The 21,553-nt window shown below is 34.7% G+C and overlaps 1 protein-coding gene and 1 long non-coding RNA gene across 4 annotated transcripts in view; one reads left to right on the forward strand and one right to left on the reverse strand.

Annotated features, from left to right (window-relative positions):
• LOC128203721 (uncharacterized) overlaps nt 1–21,553 on the reverse strand; it is a 114,807-nt gene that overhangs the window by 58,013 nt on the left and 35,241 nt on the right. The window lies entirely within an intron of this gene.
• Nucleotides 2,299–3,985, forward strand: LOC128203723 (uncharacterized). Its single transcript, XR_008256023.1, has 3 exons — nt 2,299–2,889; nt 3,145–3,267; nt 3,542–3,985. It is a non-coding gene; the product is annotated as an uncharacterized LOC128203723 (long non-coding RNA).

The raw sequence follows: 21,553 nt of genomic DNA on the forward strand, positions 1-21,553 counted from the left end.
TATTTTATGGTTGAAATTCATCATAAAGGTTTATATTCATATTTAAACATGTAAGTGAAAAATTATTTTGCACCAAACAAGCATTTAATTCCAATTGAATGAAAGTTGACTGACACAGACAACAATTATGCCAAGCATAACAACTTGATCCATTCGTAATAACTCGGCCACCTCCGACAAGCTTCGAAACAGACCTCGTAAATACATTCGTCACAACTTGGCCATGGCCAAAATGTTCCGATTGTTTTAAAATTGTGCCCTGAAACCTTGCAGGTGCCCTTCATGTACATATGATCATATTGTTATGTTTTGACAGAATGAAATGAAGAAACTTGTCAAACTCATAATTATTCGTTGGATATTTATTTTTTTGTGTACAGAACTAATATAAAATAACGGTTATTTGGTAATATTTCTTGTTTTTATTATATTTTGTGATGCAATATGCTTTAACCAGGAATCCTGATCGGAATAACTACCCACTTTTTGTACAAAACTTGTACATATACTAAAATAAAACACATCGTCTTATTTGCATAAAATTAACGTATTATATGTGGAAAACCTTGAGTAGGCTGTAGGCATGAAAATTTTGTATGAACTATCCCTTTGTCAACTTCTTTGATACACATTTTGGAGACAAGCTTGCCTGAACTTTAATAACAAATTAAGATACACAGTGGTCGAAACTAGCACTACCCTGAGAGCAAAAACCTAAAAGATTTTCTCTCGGGCTGGTGAACATCCAAATGTTATAATTACCAGACCAAAATGGGTTGTGTGCAAATAGTTTTATATTATTTTGTACCAGTGATTAGATAAAGCACTCACCTCAATATAAATAAACTTAAAGTAAGGTTTTTAATTTAATTATTTCACTATCATTTTTAATAAACATCTTTTAAATTGCCACCTTGAAACCTTATTACTTGTTTAACCCTTTCGGCGCCAAATAAATAGTCAAAAGTTCATCTCAGTGCCAAATTAGTTCCTGGAAGTCTAAGAGAATTCTACCAAGGTTATTCACTTGACCATAACTTTTTTATTTATAAAGCTTTTCTCTTCAAATTTTCACAGTAAATTAATTAAATAATATATTAAACATAAGATCAAAACAAATATGATTTTTTGAAATTTTATTATGCAAAATATTTAATAAATTACATAATAAATTTAAAAAAATGAAAAAATATCATTAAGTTCATAAATATTTAGTGATTACATTTGTGTACATATCCTTTCTTTACTTCTTATACAATAGAAAAATTGACTATGTTAAAATGAAAACATTTTTGCTTATAAACAAATCTACATGTGTACAAACAACACATCTAGATAGTTATGCATCAACATTATGGACCACGCGTCCAGCTTCCTGAAAGTTCTTGTTTGTGTGAATGACACGGGCTGCCCACATAGGAATGTTGCACTCATTGCATTTAAAATATGTTTGTTTTATACTCCATCCAGGAGTCTGTCTGTCACTTCGCACTGCACAATCTGGTCGATGCTTCTTCTTTTCGAATATTCCCCTCTCCCGATCGCTCTACCTTGTCCCCTCAACCTCTTGTCCGTGGTCTTAAATAAATAATAAATAATTCTATAACAGTCATAAATCAATATAGGCATATGTTTAATTATCAAACTGCATTATAAATTGAAAATTTGATCAAAATAAGCAGCCAGAACTCAAAACAGACGAATTTGAAGATATCATAAAAAAAAAAAAACGACCGCCAACCTCTCAACCTACTGGGCAAAGTTTCATCCATATTTTTTTTTTAATTTAGTCTTCTTTTATATATATTATATTGAATTACTTAGCTGCCAAGTGCTTATTTCTTTATTTATGGTATATTTGACATTTTCATGGGGATAAAACATCAATAATAACAGAAAAAAAGCTATTCAAACTAACCTGAAGGTGTCTGTGGTCTGGATGACGGATTTGAAACAGTTTTCTCACTAATATCGTCATCCGAACTTTCATTTGACATATCCGAATCCAATTTCGATGTCCGGAATATTACTATTACTGTCATTACAGATCGTATTTAGCACTTCCTTGCAAGTATAAGCCCGCTTCCTTTTCTTGGAAGCCATCTTGAATTGTCCAGATCGCTCTGCGATTTTAATTCACTTCAGAAGACTGTAATTAATTCAATTTTACGTGAAAAATTATTTAAGAATGCGGAAGTAACATGAAAAAGCCTCGTTCTGAATCGAAAGTAGAAATCACTCGGCTCTGTAATAATATTTGAGCGTAAAAATAGCGAAAACACTACCCTATCGTTTTGTCGCAAATATGCGACTTTGGCGGTCAGCCTAGTTGTCGCAATTATGCGACTTTGGCGCCGAAAGGGTTAAGAACTGGTTGAGGCTGTAAATGCTTCTGTAGCTCAGTGTTGTTGTACTGAAAATGAACCATCATTTTTCATAAAAAATATTGTGCTTATAAATTGTAATAAATTCATTAATAAACCATATATCATTAAAATGTAAAATACTTTTTTGCAGATGCCCGCCTTTGAAAAAATCAAGTGGGCCATACCTAAGTTATTTGAAAGTCAAAATATTGCGGTATACTGCAGCAGCCCAGATGGCATTTGGTGATAGCAATGATTTTATCTTGCCAAGGTTTATTGTGACACCAATTTCAGCAAATCAAAAGTTGGATGCTCTCTACCATCAAGAGACATCATTTGGAAGACTGAGGACAAGACAGTTCACATTCTCAAAACACAAAAGTCCTGGTAACAGTTGTTTGAGTGTGTGTGAAATGCAAAGGCTCATTGAGCAAGCAATTGTTCAGGGGCTGCCATTGTCTCCTCCAGGTGGCTCGCCATTCACCACAGAAAACAAGGTTGTGTGTCTGGCATAATCGTTCAGGTATGGAATCTTTCATACATTTCTTAAAAGGCATTTTATCTTCAATTTACATGTAGCACTCTTGTCTGGATATGTGACCACCAACAAAACTCACAGGCTTCGAATCGAACCCATGTCGCCTTGTTTTGAAGCTTTAACCGTTCCAAGGAAATGTGTACCTTCATCCATTTCAAACACCATAAAGTACATATGACCATATGACTTCTTTTAGTTTTGCATATACTGCTTTCTGAACAGTAAATGTAAATTACACAGGTTATTTGCTGTAGACAGAGAAATGGGAGGGCAGGAGACGTACTGATGTTGTGCATAAATGATGTCATTGCCAACACCCACAACTTATTCACATCACCTTTTACACCATAAACAAATATACAGGTAATTAAAATTTTTAGCCAGCTCAAAATCATTCTAAACACATTTTCTGCATTGATGGAACTACTATATTGTATCTGCTATAGCCATCAGTTCACCCCTGGCAAGTCATACCTTAAATTTCCATTCAACTAAGATAAATATATTTGTTTACATGAAATATCATTAAAATGGGGCAGTACTAAATTGACAACTCAAAATACATTTCAACTAACTACTATTTACACAGAATGTTTTTAGATTAAAATTTAGTATTAGTATGTGTGAACATTTGCAGAAAATCTGAGCTAAAGACACCCAAGAGAGCATCAAGGTCGTCAACCTACTGCAGACTGGAGTTACATTTGGCTTATGTCACAAGGCTGACTGGAAAGTGTGAACATTTGCAGAAAATCTGAGCTAAAGTGACCCAAGAGAGCATCAAGGTCGTCAACCTACTGCAGACTGGAGCTACATTTGGCTTATGTCACAAGGCTGACTGTTTCCATGGAACTGATTTTGATCAACTGACAGCAGATCAATTGTATCTTAAATCAAAGTGCTGAAAGCACTGATGGACTAGGGCCTCATTCAGGGGAATGTTGACAACCATGTTCTAAGCATTAAAAAAATCGGCTCATATAACAAGGGGTCACTGTTTAATGGGCTAGCTTAAACTTTAGACTAAAACTGCTTGCAAGCTGCAAAGGAAATTTTAAAAATCTAGTTAAGTGTGTGTAGAGTGAGGGGGGTGGGGGGTGGGGGTGGAGGGTGGGGCTAAAGCGTTAAATCAGATAAAGTCATAGTTCTTTTGAATTTCCCAAAGTCATTAAATCAGACTTGTACAAATTAATTTACGTGGTTGGCACACATACTTCTTTAATTTGATCAATTCCTTTTAATCAAAGGACTGTTATTTGCAGTTTCAGAGAAGATTTTCAATGATGTAATCATATACTATATAGAAAACCTGTCGCCTCTTTTTCAGGGGAACTTTAAACCACAGAGCCATACTTTAAACAATCTTTGTAAAAGACATCTACATTGTATACCTATGTCATACTGCATACACAATGCTATTAGGAAGTAGTTTTTATTTAAAAAGTGAATAATTATTTTCTCCCGCTTAATTTGTGCTTGGTATTCAAATCATATAACATGTTACCATGATAACTTAGTGCTGTTGATAAATATTAGGCACTGCCTTCTGTCTAAGGCTATTCATATAACTGCTGCAGACTTTTGTACATAGCAAAGCAAGTTGAGTAGACTAAGATGAGATGAATATCGTTTTTAAAGTATGAAATATTGAAATGTCTTTTAAATACTTTGACCATCAAATCTCATAACATGGTATCAGCAGTTCATCACACTGCTAGTGAGAATGGAATAACAAACATAATTTTATTCTTTATTTTATACCCATCATCAATCCACATGCAATACATATCACAAAATACTTTAACCCATATTCCGCTCCAGTGCAATATACGGCCATATACCACTCTTGTGACGTTGGTACGCCGCTCTTCTATCTGCTGTTGTAGAACCGAGCGTTCACGACGTAAAGCATCCAGAGAGACGTCTGGACGGGACGAAATTAAACTGAACAATGACCAGATCGGATTAACACCTAAGCATCTATGGGTGACTGCGCATAAAAGTAGTTCCCATAATTATAACATTTTAGGCTAAAATGTGGTAACTGCGTTTTGATCCGGATATGGCGGAATGTCATATTTGATTATGGTAGTTTTTTGTAGATTTTGATTTTACTCGGCTTGTGCCTTGTGGTGTCCGAATCTGCAGAATCTACTTGAGTAGAATATAACCTACTGGATCAAAACACAGTACTTAAAAACCCTATTATGTACAAAACCTGTTACCCCGTGGACAGAGCATCTTTAACCCACAGGGCCATTGTAACTTTGAACAATCATTGTAAAAGACAACTACATACATGTACATGATGCTTAAGGAAGTAGTTTGGAAAATTTTCGAATTATTTTCTCCGTCTTAATTTGTATGCATTAGATAACTCAACTAGAAATGTGTCCATAGGACACGGATGCCCCCACTTCGATTTTTTGTCACAGAAAATAAGCCATAATGATTATTCAGGATAAATGATTAAAGCGATTTCCATGGCTATCAAACTTGATCAAGATATTGTGGTCACAAACATGTGTTAAAAGTTTGGTGAGGATTGGACAAACAGTTTTCAAGAATTAGATGGGAAACAATCTTCGGGACGTATTTTTCAAGTCTTTTTTTGCAAATAAAGGGCCGTAACTCCTAAATGACAAAAGCGATTTCCATGGCTATCGAACTTGATCAAGATATTATGGTCACAATCATGTATGTAAAGTTTGGTGAGGATTGGACACATACTTTTCAAGAATTAGATTGGAAACATATATTTTTGAAGTATTTTTGGCAAAAAAGGGCCGTAACTCCTAACTGACTAAAGCGATTTCCATGACTATCGAACTTGATCAAGATATTATGGGCATAAAAACATGTGTTTAAAGTTTGGTGAGGATTGGACAAACAGTTTTCAAGAATTAGATCGGAAACAATCTTCGGGACGTACGTACGTACAGACGTACGTACGGACAAGGGCAACCCTATATGCCGCCACTTTGTGGGGGCATAATAAATGCAGCAGTTGGCCATTCTTATATTGTCCTCTGTCACTGTCCTGATAGCTCCCTATCTCAATAGATGCAAAAGGTTGTAGGTTCATGATTCCCTGGTCCAATATGTCATACAGAAAAAAGATGTTGAATGTAGAATCAAGAAGCTTTCTTTTCAGGCACTCCAAATTGAATAGTACTGTAACATTTGGAGTGCCAAGAATTTGTTGGATTCCTAGGCAACAGGTATCAGGTGTTGCAGTACATTTGGAAAATACTTTTCACCCGTCCTTGTAAATCTAAAAAAGCTTTCATTTCGCAACAGAAGTTCATATAACTAAATTAAGGTTGCTAAATCAGAGTTTGAATAATTCTGAAAAATAGATGTGCCTTTAATTGCAGCAATTTGAACTCTAACTCATAATGTCAATTAAGCTGGTTATGCAATACTGCAGTTCCTTGGTGTTGGGATTGCTTTATTTACTTGAATAAACAAACAGTTCTTGTGTTGGAAAGTACAATGTATTAACATGCATTTTTCTTGCCCTGACTCCATCCAAGCCTTAAATCTTAGATCAACATGTACTTGGGGCTATGTGTAATATCAATGAGAAATATAAATTATGTTCAATTTAGTGCCACTTATGATATTTCATTCCACATACAAAAACACTAACATGTTCAAACCAATATCCTATGTTATGATAAAACCATTGCCAAGTTGGTAATTTGAAAAGACAAGAAATTATATCTGGTCAGGGTTTGACATAGTCTTTCTAGATAGCTGGACTTGTTTTGCAGTTACTTTGAAAATCTTCAAAAGCTTAACTGAACAAGACTTGAGCAAAAAACTCACAATACCAAAAGGGGTTTTAAAGACTTATGAGATCATTCTCACATCACCTATACCATTAGTTCTTATCTACAAACTTAAGTCAACATAATAATTGATGTTTTACATAAATATTGCAATGAATAAAACATTTTGCAATAAGTGCCAATAACATAGCAATCAAGTATGATCACTATATGCCTAAACATGAGATTTCGACATTTTCCTGATAAACAATAAATAATTTTACTTAACAATTTTCTCATTTTTTACACAAGCTGAAAAAAATGGTCTCTTTTTGAAAACTTCACATATTTCATGGCTTTCATCATTCAAACTAACATTTCGCTTGTTATTTCAATATTCAATGATTGTGTAAATGTTCATTAATGATGGTTAAAATTAACATTCATGCTGATCATTCCTACCAAAAGCACCTGACAGTATCCAATTTTGGCAGGGATTATTGGTGGTTCATTGAAATCAACCATGACCTCCCACAATCTGCACTGATCAACAGTAGTTAATGAATTGTTTCAATTGTTCTTATTTTCATAAACTTAGAAAACACAACTGCAGTGAATAAAATTTATTCCTCATCACTGAGAGAAAGTTTAGAAAAATGAACGAAGCCGAGTTACATCTAGTAGGATATCAAATCCTACAAATGTATTCATCATTGTTTATAACCGTATAACTGTTAAATTTTTGTATGTCTAAAAAGTTTCATTTTTTGGTATATCAAAGAACATTTGTGTGTATAAATTTGATGATATTTAGTGTTCAATCCCAAGCTTTCTTGTTCACATTTAAGTGCAAGAAAAGTCACTGATCTGAATAAATTCATTATAATGTAAGGTCACATAAAAGATATATTGTGCATTTTAAAAATAACATTTTTTCATCTGTTTAAAATTATGTCAACTGAAGTGCATTGACATTTTATTATGAGTTTAAAGCTGCACTCTCATTTTGACAACTTTTTTAAATTTTTGTCTTGGAACGACAATACCTAGTAATCTTTTTTAATGGAAAAACACGAAATAACTGCTATTAATAAATCATTTGTAAACTATGGGGATCATCAGTAGTAAGTTTCAATGCATTAATTGTACACATCGATACCAAGTTTATGTCAATTTTCTACAATTTTCTTTAAATTTTTGCTTTTTCATCATTACAGCCCCTTTAAACTGTACCTTATAATGTCTGTGACTTATCAAATATTTAATAGTAATGGTCTACAACCAAGATTTGTTTTAATTATTCAGGTTTCAAACTGCATTGTGTATGCGATTGGAAAGGTAATCTTGAAAGCTCACCTAGTATAAGTTTTACAAATAACATAACATTCACCCTGCAAGGTACTCATATTTGGATGATACAAAAAGATTTGCACAGTCATTTATATACATTTCCATTTATTGATAAAGGATACCTTTTTCAAATCTTTGAATTAGATTACAAAGTATAAGTTATATAAATAAATATTTATTCTTAACTTTATCTGAATACACAAGCTAATGCATCAGTCAATTGTAACCATGCCCCCCGCCCCCCGGTCCCGGAATAGCGGGGACTTTTACTTTCGGTCCAGCCAAACCCAGCTAAAGTCCCCGACCTGCGGAGATAATCTGATGGTAAAGTCCCCACCAAATGCCCCGCACCCAAGGGACATTTGGTTAAGCCCCATCCACACTGTATTTTCCAGGACGTCCTGGCACTGCGGGGCCACCTGAAAGGTAAAAACATGGCCCATTTCGCCGGCTATCCCCGGTATACCCCCCCCGGATGTGAGAGCCGTGGTTACAATTGACTGGTGGATAATGATACATAGTGATCCAAGCTCATGCCAAGATGATTTCTGGTCTGACATCGCGAGGTTAGATATTCCTAAGCATAAAAAAGTCTTGACAGCATTTGAGAAAAACTGTTGTGAGATTAAATCTTCATTACTTTACTATTCCACAACATAAGGGATCTTTATTGAATATTTTGATTTTGTTCCCTAAATGCCACAAGTCAACTGATTAATTAATACAAATTCAATTATATCTCCACAATTTTCGGCACTGCATTGTTAAATAAAACTCAAAAGTTACTCTTGTAAATTATTTAACCAAATACCTTTTCCTCAAATACTTCACAAATTTATATTGATCTATCAACAACAATGCATCACCATACTGTATCTCTGAAAACAAAAAGTGAGCACAAAGCGTCTTCAGAAAAAGAACTTGTTATGTGTGCACCAGACAATTGTAACCACGCCCCCCCCCCCCCCCCCCCCCCCGGATTTTCATCCAGCCAATCCCCGGTAAAATCCCTGCCCTGCGAGAACGAACTGGTGGTAAAATCCTGTGAATAACCCCACACCGGGGATCTAAGGTAAGAGCAATTTCCTGATATATTTTGAGGGAAGACAAAACCACCGCAATCACCCAGCATTGCGAGGACACTAGTTCTGGCTTCCATAACTGTAATGTTGATATTTATTTTTTTGATGTTTACAACACGTCCAAAAAGGTAATATATAATGTGTTCGCTGAAGTTCTTTAGCTACGAGGGCACCTGAAAGGTAAAAACACAGCCCTTTTCTCTGGTATATCCTCGAGGGGCTGTGGTAACAATTGACTGGTGCATTATGTAAGAGAGGAAATCAAAATTGAGCATGCAAGATTGTTTTATCAATGCCATGGCAATGGTTTATCACAATGTCATGTACTTCCACTGAGAGTGGCTCCAAGATTTTTCTATGCACATAGGTAAACAATCATCTTATTCACAGATGCTGTGCACATATCCATATATTTGGCTTCATTTAGAATGAAACTTCATAAATAAGTATGCGCATATTTGATATATTTTTATCTCCATTTTGCAAAATTGAAATCACATGAGTTTTTCAAACGAACTTATATTGCGTAATGTCAAATTAAAAATGCTACCCTCGGTAAGATGAAAATAAATCAGTTTGATGGTGGTAAGCATTCAATGGCGGCTTTATTGATAAGTTCCTCAATAAAACACTATGAAATTCCCATCATCAGCATAGTGATAACATACATGTCTGAATCATTGCTGCTCTGATCACAGTAAATTTTGAAGTCAATAAGTAGACTGGTACCCTGATTTACTTTTCCTCAAAAATATAAAGTTATACAGGTACGCGGCATATGGTTTTTAGTTAACATTAATAGTATTTGAACAATAAATACCAAAAATCATGTTGTATTTAAAAAATTGCTAAGTGCCATGCGATGATTAGTTAAAAAAACTTTGTATCAAAAAGGAAAAATCACGGAAACATGCAAATTATGTCGAAAAAAAGATCAGGGACCGACTTCGGAATACCAACGTTGTATACAAAGGATAACACTACTTTTTTTAAACCAACTTTCCTGGTTGTTTTCTACTTTATTTTTATTCGCTTTTAATACGTATGAATTCACAAGACATTTCGAATGCGCGACGGGCACCACGGTTAGTTGATACTAATTTCTTTTCGGATAAAAGCGAAAGAGGGTACCAGTATATCAATACAGAGCATTGAATGGAAAACCCTCGATGCGTCCTTTTCCAATATGTTCATATTCTTATTGCATTTTATCTGACCGTATGCAAGAACATTCATGTGGTTAACCCGATTAACTCACTCGCTACGTATGCATTTATTGTGCTTCATTAAAAGAACATACAGTTAGCTTGAATTGTTAGGAGAACTATTTTTATTGGATGTTGTGATTGTAATCAGTTCTGGTACTACTTTGATTATTCAAATTCGCTAACGGCAATCCAATCAAAATACAGCGTATGAATACATTACGTCAGTGAACCCTCAGATGCGGCTTGAAAATGCAGACATCGCGGTTATGGCTATGAACTAGGCCACAAGTGCCCTAGTCCAATAAAACTGTTCTGACATCTGACAGCAGCTTTGTCAAAATAGAACTGAACCGCTTGGATTGAAACCAACTTTAGTCATAAACACACATTTAATGTGTGCTTGGACATTTAGTTGTGAACAGTTTAGTTCTTAACATTATCAAAATAAGCATTTTTAACATTTTGAACTTTCAATTCTCTGCCTTATAATCCTTCATGAACATTTTTTATGCCTAGAAATATCTTTATATGAACAATCAATTTAAATAACAGCTTCTCACAACATAATATTTTGTAAAGTTTTAGAAAACATACTCAAAGACACTTCAGTTATGAAATTGCTTTTGAATAAACATTTCATTAGTTTACAGTATGAAATAAATAGGTATTTCACCAGCAAAGAGAACCTCTTAACCTGAAAATACATGAAATTTAACTTCAATAACATTATTTCTGAAAACTGGAAATATTCACTATTACTATGTGTTTTGAAATTTGTTTGTACAAATCGCTGCAAGTATATCAACTTATATTGTTCTTCCAATTGTTTCACGTATATTTAATTGTTTGCACATAACTAAACCACAAATAATTAAGTTTTGATCCCATTTTATGTTTGTCTTGTCTAATACAAATGTTACTCAATAGATTTTTATGACGGGTATACTTTCTAGTTTTTCATGTAGTATGTGATAATTGTCAGCTGCATCTTTTTATTCAGGAAAATCTGTATCTAAAATTTCTTTGCAAGCCACCGACCCATTCTTTGCCTCAAATGTATTGATACATGTATGTTTTAAGTGGTTGCTGTCTGAACAGGTATTAATATTTATGAACCCGATAGTCAGTACACGAAGTGCTCAATGTGAGCTATTGTGATTGCGCTGTGTCTGTCATCAACAATTTGAGTGTTAACACTAGAGGTCACAATTTACGCACAATCTTAATGAAACTTGGTCAGAATGTAAACCTCAATAAAATCTTAGACGAGTTCGATATTGGGTCATCTAGGGTTAAAAATAAGTCACCAGGTCAAATTGAAGGAAAAGCTTGTTAACACTATAGAGGTCACATGTATGACTGTATCTTCAGGAATCTTGGTCAGAATGTTAATATTAATAATTTCTAGGTCAAGTTCGAATCTGGTTCATGTGCAGTCAAAAACTAAGTCACCAGGTCAAATTTAAGGAAAAGCTTGTTAACACTCAGAGCTCACATTTGTAGCTGTATCTTCATGAAAGTTGGTCAGAATGTTTATATTAATAATCTGAAAGTCAAGGTAAAATCTGGGTCATGTGCGGTCAAAATCTAGGTTACCAGGTCAAATCATAGGAAAAGCTTGTTATCACTCTAGAGGTCACATTAATGACAGTATGTTCATGAAACTTAGTCAGAAAGTATATATTGATAAGCTTTAGGCCAAGTTTGAATCTGGGTCACGTGTGGTCAAAAACAAGATCAGGTCAAATTTAAGGAAAAGCTTGTTAACACTGTAGAGGTCACATTTAGAATTGTATATTCATGAAAGTTGGTCAAAATGTTTATATTAATAATCTCTAAGTCAAGTTTGAATCCGGGTCATGTGTGGTCAAAACTAGGTCATTAGGTCAAATCATAGAAAAGGCTTATTAGCACTCTAGAGGTCACATTAATGACAGTATGTTCATGAAACTTAGTCAGAAAGTATATATTAATTAGCTCTAGGCCAAGTTCGAATCTGGGTCATGTGTGGTCAAAAACTAGGTCACCAGGTCAAATAATAGGAAAAGCAAGTTAACACTCTAGAGGCCACATTTATGAGCATATGTTCATGGAACTTGATCAGAATGTTATTCTTGATGATCTTTAGGTAGAGATTGAAACTGGGTAATCAGAGGTCAGAAACCAGGCCACAAGGGTCAAAGAAAAACTTTGTAAACACTGTAGAGGTTACATTCTCTCTTTGATCACCATGAAACTATGTCAGAATGTTTGTTTTTATGAAGTCTATGTCACACTCGAATTGGATCAGTTGAGCGATATCGGGCCTTCAGGGCCCTTTTGTTAAAAATATTTTTTTCATTAGCTCAATTGCTATGGTAATTTTTTTTAAGTTTCAAAAAATCAATCTTGTGATATAGCTTTCGTGTTGCATCCACCATGACCCCAAGCCTTACCTTTTCTTAAACATCTGAATATTCAAGTAAAAACTACTAAATATCATGATTTTCGGTTTTGTCAATTCACAAAAATTAAACAGACAAGGGCTGATATCCAAATGGTACTCATTGTGTATTGCCAGAAATGAATAATTTTATGTCAATAACTTGAGCACACCTCACCTGTCAACAGTCATTAATTCTTTAATAATTACTTTATTGTTGACATACATTCAAGTAAGCCTTCCATTCAACTGCAAATAATCTAATAAACTCTGGTATGATTGTTTGTTAAAAATTTCTCTTTTCTAGCAGTTGTGAATTTACTCATTTTCAATCCCATATACATCAATAAACAAACACCAGAGTTCAATTGAGATTTTAGTTTCTTAAAATGCTTCAACAAACCTTTTCACATTAGGGCCTTCTGACAGAGGCTAGAGCACTGTCAAAACATTTTGGAAACCTGTTTGTCATTGTTTGATGAAACGTATTGCCTTATCTGCCTTTGGTAATGGAACGAAGGAGGGGCTCCTTGAGTGCCATAGACTGTTCATTGTTTTATTTACAATGATGTAGTGAAAGAAAAGTTATCTTAGATTTAAGTCTTCATTTTAAACAAAATGTTGCTTCTGAAGTAGCATAAATTACGTTATTTATCACTGTGATATACACATACTGTAAATTATGCTTTGTGTGAATTTGTTAATATGGTTTTACAAATTGAACTGGTCTGTGGTTGTTGAGGCATTGGTATCACAGTGGTCTATGTGTTTGCCTGTTATGTTTTGAATTGTTCTGGAAATCATTTTTCCAATAAATTCATAAAGGTATGCACTTCTATATTTCTTGTTTTTATTTTTATGCAAGTTACCATACCGTATTTTCTCGACTATAAGACGGGGAAATTGGGTCCCGATTTTTACCCCCAAAGAAGGGGACCCGTCTTATAAGGGAGTCGATAAAATATTAAAAAAAGATTCAAGTCAAAATCAGTAAAATTTTACATAGGGTATTCGTCTACCCAGTATATCGTCTGCTGATACAAGTATGGGGCAATTAAGTAAACAACAACACGAAATATCTTCGCCGCGCGTGCTCTGACGTCACACAGTGTACCGTTATATCTGCATTTTTTCTCATGGCGCGTGTCAGTATAATTAGTTTGACAGATATATCAAATCAATAAATTGGAATCTTAATATGATGTAGGTACCTAACTGTCAATTTGATTAAGCAAACAAATGACAATGCGAATATGAATCCTTTATGTTCGTCGCCAATCAAGGGACAATATTGCCTGAAGCATTATTGCTAAACAAACACCTATTTATGCCGCGGCTTTTCGCAGTTATGTTATTAAAGCCATTTATTTTGCCGAAGAACTTCATTGGTGTCTTCAATAAAAAAACTAAAACAAACATATGTTGTTATTGATTAATTATTACAATTCCGATAAGTAACGACCTGTCCTGCAAACTTATGTACTCATTTTTAACCTACCTCCAAATAGAGAGCTCACAGTTGACTGCCATTTTCTTTGAGGAAAACAAAAACAGTTACCGCGAAAGTCGATAATTGTCCGTTGAGCTTGAACATTTTTACACATTAGGAAGAATTTTAGCATTTTAGATTTGCTTAAAAATTGACCCCGTCTTATAAGCGAGTCGAAACAAAAAGCACCAGATTTCATGGGCAAAGTTAGGGGGCCGTCTTATAAGCGAATCGCCTTATAGTCGAGAAAATACGGTAATAAAAGTGTTTGTCAGTAGACATGCAAGCTTAAAAACATTTTATGACCTGTAAAACTGATTTACTTGGTAATTTAGAACAGCACATCTTTACCCTTTATTTTATTTTGTTTTCATATTTCAGGTATTTTGCAATGCCCTATTGTATGTCACAAATCAGCACAATGTAATAAATGATGCTGCCCTGGGGAAAAAAGCTGTGTAACTTCTCCCAAACATGGTTTCTGAATTTGCTAGTTACAATGATGACAAACTTAAAAAAATGTTCAGTCAGCCATTGTCATGTGCTGAATTGAACAGTCATAGCTAGGTTCTATACAATCTACTTATGATACCAGTCATCAACAGCAGCCCGGCAGCAGTAAAAACCATCTCAATAAAGAAATGTCAAGCAATTGACGATAAAGGCAATTTCAAACACTGAAAATATACTTTTGAGTGAACTACAATTATCAAAAAACTGATTGTAGGATCAAATAAAGTATTATACAGTAGAGACTCGCTATGTCGACGTTGGATATGTCGACTTTCCGGTTGTGTCAACTTTTTCTTCCGGTCCCGAATTTATTCCTTCTTGTTCTATATAAAATAAATCTGTTTGTGTCGATTTTTTTATCTTGACTTTTACGCTTTGTCGACCTCGTTTTTCAGTCCCTGTGGTCGAATTTCACACATTTCCTATGTTCTTTATGTTGAACTGTAGAAAGAGTCGTAGGTGTGAAAATATTCATGATGGTTTGCGGCATGTCGGAAAATACTGTGCGTGTCAATATAACAAACTGTCATAATAGGAGGATACAAAAATGTAATTGGTAGGTGCGAAAAACAAAAGTTGTTTGTTTATGTTTTAGATTAAAGAGACATTTATTGCTCAAGCTCTTTTTGGTATTGTATAAAACACACTTGAATGCTTTTTGAGAATGTGCTATATTGCTGTGTATAAACGAAACACGAATGTGCTATTTTATAAAAGTTGTTGTCATATGTCCTATACCTGTACAAGTTAATGCGACTGTGGTTTTATATATATGTACGTTTGTGTGAAATTGGACACAAATAATTCTTCTTTTGTTTCACTTAATTTTTTAATAATAAGTTTGCTGTTTTCACAACGGAAATATGAAACAAGACCGTTCAATTGTGGATGTAAACATCTGACATCAATCTAACTCAAATGTGTTGGGATTGGTGATATTTTTTGTAATTCGGATGAGTCGACTTTTCGTTATCTCGACTTTTTTCACTAGGTCCCGGAAAAATCGACATAACGAGTTTCGACTGTAATTTCATTTAAAACATTATGAATTGATATTTTATACCTAATTAACATTAAATTGTATCATAATACGATCCATATGTTTTCCAGGTTTTAAAGACTTCTCAAGAGTTTATATCCGGGGAATAAACCTGTGCGATGACCCACATTCTGTTCTTAACTACAATGTACAAGTAGACATTATCGGTCCTCGGACCAAAGCAAAATCTAAACAAAGGTATATAATCAGGGCTTCTAACAAGAGGCCCAAAAGGGCCTATGCTCTACTGGCATGGCTTTTGTGGTCATATCAATCTACAGCATGTATGTATGGGTAAAAGGCAACAGACATATAGTTTATGTTTTGTGTTTGGGTAACCTGAAAACGTAGCACGTTCAACATCTGAGCCCAGAAAGTATTGTAAGCAGATTAGTTGCATGAACTATTTTAATATGTGCCAAGTTAAAGTCATCTGACAAAAAAAATGCTTTCAAAACTGTACTCATGGTAAAAATTTCCGTAGTTTTAAAAGTTAAAAAAAGTTGGTCAAAAGGTCAAAGTCAAGGGCATCCTAGGACAACATTGATCAATTTGAACAAACATTCACAATCAATTGTGCTGAGATGGATGCACCAACACACAAAAAGATTTTCAAACCTTTCCAGATTTATGTTTACCAAACCTGTGAACCCTGGGTGTGGCCAGTAATGACACCAGGTGCATAACTTAAACATTCACAACCAATTTTGTTAAGATGAATGCGCAAACTACAGAATTTAAAGCTAAAAAATGGCCTTTGGGCTTTCAACAAGAACAAGGCAGAGTAATTCACAAAATCAACTGCAGAAGCAAAAAGCAAATTGTCTCTCAAAATCCTAGACTTGCAAATTGTCTCCCTGAACTCTAGACTTGAATTTACATGTACATGTAAATTTGGCTAAAAATAGAATTCGCTCATGCAGACCTGGCTAAAAATAGAAAGCATTTCTTTAAAACTTTCATGGCCCATTATCTAGGCATTTATGTGGGGATCTGGCTGGTTTTCGAAAGGGACCGAGCTCTAATGGATATCTAGATACTGTACAAGTTTCATCGAGATGCAATCAAAACTGAAGACTGTATCGTGTTTACAACCAATTGTTTACAGACGCACGAACGCACGACCGCACAGACGCAAGGATGCACATACTACGTACACATTACCATTGCATAAGCTCTTCTGGCCTTTGGCCAGTAGAGCTAAAAACCGGCAATTTGCCGGTCTGGATCAATTTTGGCCAAGCCAGACCGATTTCAGTTTAAAAAAGTGTAAAAAAAATTGGTCCGAAATTTTCTCATCTTTTTTAGAATTTCAGTCCAAAACGACTATGTCAGTCAAAGTTGAAGAAATTGTAATACACAAACATTAACGGGTCATTCACACATTCAAAACTACCCCCAATAGGTCATAAAAGTGTCTTAGTTACCATGAGACCGATGGGACCAGCTGCTTTTTCCGCTACGCTGAACACTCTAAAGCCTATCTGTTAATTAGCAGACGCTTGCAATCGGTCCAATCACGTGTTTTGGTTTTGGCAGAAGACACAATTAAACAACCTATGTGTTAATTAAGTGCTTGCAGCTATCCTGATGAAGTGTTAAAATCGGTCCATATTTTCACATGGCAATATGAATATGTTATGTCGTCGTCGATCATTACATGATATATCCGTTTGTTGATTACCAAAATGTTAAATTTAAATTGTTCTTTTAAATTGCATATGTCATTGTTAATCCGAACCTAGTCATATATAGGATATCAACATCGACACGCTTGATTAACTACATAGTCTGGAAGCTGAGTGCGCCGCTTACGTCATTTTAATTCGCAGTAATGAAAAAATCGTTGTCGATATCACACTTCTAGCTTGAAGTCCCGATTATAAATCTAGATAGATATTATTAGTCAAGAGTATCAGTTGAATGTTGACCCACTGTACATGCATTAAGCAAATAAAACATAATACTGTTTCACTTTTTGTCGTCTGACCGCTTCCCGACAGCCACAGTCATTTACGATCGCAATCATTCTTATTAGAAACGCTGCAGAACTCGATGAGAATCTCATTTGAATTAAGCTTGTATCAATGGCTATCTGAATCGTGAAAAAATATTGACAGAAAAGACGTCGCGAAAATGTGTGACATTTCTAAATATTCTGACTTTTGAACAGGCCTTTCTCTTTCTTTTTTTTTTGGGGGGGGGGGGTCGCCGGATCCAGACCGATTGTGGCTGGGTCCGGACCGATTGAGGTTCCAAAATTTTATTTGATTCAGTACGCGTTCATTTTGAAATGGATTCTGCTTTTTATATCGCATTTTGTAACTCGCCGATATTAAAATAATAAAATTTTATCTCATATATAAAATACTTACTCTTAATTCATCTATTGCTGAGCATCCAGACACCCAAGAATTATTGAGACTCATTTATCTGGGAATCATGGTCTCCTTGCAGACCTAATGCACGAAAATCCCGGGTGGCCTACTGGTACTTATGGTAAGTTCTTCGAAACTTTGGGTGGTATTGTTGAAGACATAACTGCTGCTGATGATAGGCAACATGGCTATGCAAGATACAGCAAGCCAGTGAAGCTGGAGGATACCCTGGTCCAATCTCAAGCCATAGTCTGATTACAGTTGCTCCTAGAAATCCGTACTGCCATACTTCCTCTAATGGTAACTTCACTTCCAAATTGAATACATGTGCAGTATCATAAAAATTCAATCTTGTCAGCTACAAGTAGGTCATCCAGATGACCACTATTGTAAAACCCAGTTGAAATATCTCAAATGGAAAGCTCAAGGTTTAAAACAAAAAACTATGTCATGTTCACTTATGTTCTGTGATGACAAAGCAAAAGTTCCCTTTGGTGAACCAGGCAGTTCTGTGTATCAACTGGAGTCAGAGGCAAAAAGAGCATTTAACTACCACCCTGATGACCCATATTATAAAATATGCAAGATATAATGCAGACAAATAGTCTGACCAAGTTTGATAACCATTGGATAAAAACTCTTGATTTTATTATTAAATTAAAACTTTTACGCAGAATGTTAACGCCTGAACCCAGTTTTCGTCATTCTATAGCCCGTACTTTTTCGATGAATAATCCGGCTACAAAGCAAGCGTTAAACTGATCTTCGAAGGCACATAACTCAATGAAATAGTTGGCTGATGTCAATGAACAGGCCCCAATTTCTTGAAACTTCTTAAGCTTAACAGGCTTAAGTCGCTTATTCAATTAGCCAAAATGCATACTAATAATGGATTTTGATAAATGAAAAATGTTATCTTCTAATTAGCATATAGATTTTTCTTATATAATTTATAAAAACTCTTAAAGAAGTAAATATAATGCATATTATAAAACAACAAGGGACTTAAGAAGTTTCGGGAAATTGGGGCCTGGGGATTAGCCATGGGTCAAGTAAAATGCACTAGGCACTACTACCTACCATGGTTGTAATATGTACCAGAGTTCACCTCACAAACTGCAATATATTCAAATATTCAAAAAGATAAGATCATATGCAAGGGCACATAACTCAACGATGAAATGGCTGAAGATCACAACAAAAACACCTGAAACTACTACAAATCATGTTTGTGACCATGGAACCAAGTATCAGAGTGATACCTCTTAAATTATGGTAGAGCTTTCTCTAATAAAACCAAAAGTATGGAAATAATATTCAAGGACAAATAACTCTTTAGATAAAATGGCTTTGGGTTACAAAAAGGACACTACCATGGTAATGTGTACCAATTATTAGACCAACCAAATGACCAACCAATTTAACAAATGACTGTATGATTACCCCAATATACCCCAAAACACACTTTGTTTGCAGGGGTATAAGTTTGCCTCTGATTCTGTTCCTCAAAATATGAATATATTTCTCAAAAGTATTTATCTAAAATCTTTATGGTTATCCTTTTTACCTATGAATAGACTGAATAAGTGTTAGCTCCTCCCTTTTATAATGGCTTTCCCCTTTATGGTTATCCTTTTTTACCTCGAAATACCCTGACTCAGTGTTAGCTTTCCCCTTTATGGTTATCCTTTTTTACCTCGAAATACCCTGACTCAGTGTTAGCTTTCCCCTTTATGGTTATCATTTTTTACCTCGAAATACCCTGACTCAGTGTTAGCTTTCCCCTTTATGGTTATCCTTTTTTACCTCAAAATACCCTGACTCAGTGTTAGCTTTCCCCTTTATGGTTATCCTTTTTTACCTCGAAATACCCTGACTCAGTGTTAGCTTTTCCCTTTATGGTTATCCTTTTTTACCTCAAAATACCCTGACTCAGTGTTAGCTTTCCCCTTTATGGTTATCCTTTTTTACCTCGAAATACCCTGACTCAGTGTTAGCTTTTCCCTTTATGGTTATCCTTTCTTATCTCATAAAAGCCTAACTCAGTGTTAGCTTTTCCCTTTATGGTTATCCTTTCTTATCTCATAAAAGCCTAACTCAGTGTTAGCTTTTCCCTTTATGGTTATCCTTTTTTACCTCAAAATACCCTGACTCAGTGTTAGCTTTCCCCTTTATGGTTATCCGTTTTTACCTCGAAATACCCTGACTCAGTGTTAGCTTTTCCCTTTATGGTTATCCTTTCTTATCTCATAAAAGCCTAACTCAGTGTTAGGTTTTCCCTTTATGGTTATCCTTTCTTATCTCATAAAAGCCTAACTTAGTGTTAGCTTTTCCCTTTATGGGTATCATTTCTTATCTCATAAAAGCCTAACTCAGTGTTAGCTTTTCCCTTTATGGTTATCTTTTTTTACCTCAAAATACTCTGACTCAGTGTTAGCTTTTCCCTTTATGGTTATCCTTTTTTACCTCAAAATAGACTGAATTAGTGTTAGCTCCTCCCTTTTATAATGGTTATCTTTTTTTACCTCATAATACCCTGACTCAGTGTTAGCTCTCCCCTTTATAATTATCATTTTTTACCTCAAAATACTCTGACTCAGTGTTAGCTTTCCCCTTTATGGTTATCATTTTTTACCTCAAAATACCCTGACTCAGTGTTAGCTTTTCCCTTTATGGTTATCATTTTTTACCTCAAAATACCCTGACTCAGTGTTAGCTTTCCCCTTTATGGTTATCATTTTTTACCTCAAAATACCCTGACTCAGTGTTAGCTTTCCCCTTTATGGTTATCATTTTTTACCTCAAAATACCCTGACTCAGTGTTAGCTTTCCCCTTTATGGTTATCACTTTTTTATTCTTTATGGTTATCATAGTCAAGTAAAGTCAAGTCAAGAGTTTATTGAGTAATTAAAGGCCACTGGCCCAAAATACAGAACATACAAGAAAGGCATGAGTTGTATCAGGGTAATTAATTGATACAAGCAAAGTGTAAATAAAAATCATGATTACTTCCCCTTAACCATTAATGTTTAGAAGGAGATGGTATCCATAATAAGCTAGTTTTCGTAAATCTTCAGATTGATTTGTGTTTAATAACCTATAAAAATTCAGTACCATTAGAATACCAATTAAATAAATATTGTGTTCGTATATCATTATATTTACAACATATAAAGAATGCATGGTATTCACAGTCTAAAACAAAAATGTTAATATTATCTAGACAAAACCGACAAACGCGTTCTTCTCTTGGGATATTATTATGCCTACCAGTTTCAATTAACAATTTTTGATTTGAACATCTAAATTTGCTAAAAGCTTATTTGTGTTTGTATTAAAGGTATGTCTAAAGATAAATAACATTCCACATTAAGCAAAGTTTTGTATTCTTTAT

The sequence above is a fragment of the Mya arenaria genome, chromosome 9, assembly GCF_026914265.1.
Source record: "Mya arenaria isolate MELC-2E11 chromosome 9, ASM2691426v1".
Lineage (NCBI taxonomy): Eukaryota > Metazoa > Mollusca > Bivalvia > Myida > Myidae > Mya > Mya arenaria.